Genomic DNA, 2,338 nt, shown 5'->3' with positions numbered 1-2,338 from the left:
TCGTGATCCGCCCGTCTCGGCCTCCCAAAGTGCTGGGATTACAGGCTTGAGCCACCGCGCCCGGCCAAAACTGGCTAATTATTTCCTTCACTACCTCACCTTCCCATTCATGCCTTTAATTTCCTCAAATAGACTCTCACAGTTCTTAGACTTAATGAATGGTGATTGGCTTTCACCAAAGAAAGTCTTCCAAAAGGCTCATAGAGAAGATGCACAGCATCACAGGACCTACCTTTGAATGGCAGACAGTGTCACTTCTATGACTTTACATTGATCAAGGTGAGTCACACAGACAGCCCTAATCAAAAGGAGAGGACTCCACAAGCTGTAGTTATTGTGACTATAGTCATGAGGGGCCATCCTTGGCAACTAGTTCCACTGAGAACTACTTCCCATATACCAAAAACACACCCTGTAAGGAATCTCTGAAGGCATACAATTATAGGAACAGGCTCCGAATAAAGTGCAGTGTCTTATCTAATCAGAATATGGTGTCTGTGATGTGACTACAACTTATCACATGCAAAATCTCTCAACCTGTGCATCAAAGGAGCACATTATCTGCTTTAGACAAATCAAGCAAAGAAGACTGAAAGAGACAAGAAAAAGGCAATGAACACACCTATTTTAGAGGGGCAAAATAAAATAGACAGCAGTCCCTAATCCATATCATTGGCGAAACCAACCAGACACCTATTTTCATTTTCTCTGGGAATGTTTCTCTGTAGCACTTACCCACAGCCTCCATTCTCAGCTTCTTGGAGTTCCTACCAAGATGGCAGATGACAGCCCTTTTGCTATGCCTGGCTAATTTTGTATTTTTAGTAGAGACGGGGTTTCACCATGTTGGTCAGGCTGGTCTTGAACTCCTGACCTCAGGTGATCTGCCCGCTTCGGCCTCCTGAAGTGCTGGGATTACTGGCGTCAGTCACCATGCCTGTCCTCTAAATTTGTGTTACGGAGACTCATTTTCATGGTTAAAATGTCTTGAATTGACTGTGGCCTGTTGGGAGGTGGGATGGAGGAAGCTACTTATGGAAAATGAAGAAGAAAGGGAAGCACACCAGAAGCAAGAAAGTGTTATCAATTTTTACGTCAAAGACTCCATGAAAAAGAGAAAATACAAGTAGCCTGTTTTCGTAGCTGACCATTGGACTGCAGACTGCACCTGCAGCTACCAGTTTCTTCTGGATAGTCCCAGTTTTAAATTTTGACCTGATATTCATGAACACAGTACTACTGGTCAGACCTTTGTCCAGGTTTAAGCTTCAGAAAATAAGGTCTTCGTGCAGCGGGAGGCCTGGTTAGGTTTATGATTCTGCCCTGGGTCATCTGCCGCTTCTGACCTGGAGGTAACCTTGGCATCTATTTATCTCCACACTTGAACAGCCAAGGATGAGCTGAGCACAATGGCTCACATCTGTAACTCCAGCACTTTGGGAGTCCAAGGTGGGAGGATCACTTGAGGTCAGGAGTTCAAGACCAGCCTGGGCAATATAGTGAGACCTTTTTTGTCTCTGTAAAAACGAACAAACAAACAAAACCGAGGATGGGTGGGTGGCAGGGAGCAGATCAACCTGGGAAACCATTAATCTGAGTGCTGGAAGGAGCCTTAGACCAGTCCCCCATTAACAGATGAGACTCTGCCCTGGAATTATAGCTTTTCTAGAGATTTGAAAATAACCAATCCTAAAACCCCCAAGCATACTGCTACTGTTTGCTACTTACTAATATTTTCTATTCCGGGTGCGGTGGCTCACGCCTGTAATCCCAGCACTTTGGGAGCTTGAGGCAAGTGGACCACCTGAGGTCAGGAGTTCAAGACCAGCCTAGCCAACATGGTGAAACCCCGTCTCTACTAAAAATACAAAAAATTAGCCGGCCGTGGTGGTGCGTGCCTGTAATATCAGCTGCTTGGGAGGCTGAAGTAGGAGAATCCTTTGAATCTGGGAAGCAGAGGTTGCAGTGAGCCAAGATTGTACCATTGCACTCCAGCCTGAGCTAGAAGAGTCAAATTCTGTCTCAAAAATAATAATGATAATAATGTTTTCTATAAGCAAGGGGTTACTTTGTACTGTGAACTGGTGTGAAGGGATCCACCATGCGTCAGCTTTTGGATTGATGATAGTTATTTCCAGATCGTGGAGGTAGGAATGCTTGTTGATCATCTTCTTCTTTGTTATATTGATTGATTTTTTTAAAAACTAGCATTTTTATAACAATAAAATCATAAAAATAAGTATTTAAAATAAAGTAAAATAATCTAAAAAGGCCAGGCGCAGTGGCTCACGCCTGTAATCCCAGCACTTTGGGAGGCTGAGGTGGGTGGATCACCTGA

Source organism: Colobus angolensis, unplaced genomic scaffold (genome assembly GCF_000951035.1).
Source record: "Colobus angolensis palliatus isolate OR3802 unplaced genomic scaffold, Cang.pa_1.0 Scaffold34, whole genome shotgun sequence".
NCBI lineage: Eukaryota > Metazoa > Chordata > Mammalia > Primates > Cercopithecidae > Colobus > Colobus angolensis.
This window is presented reverse-complemented; position numbering follows the sequence as displayed.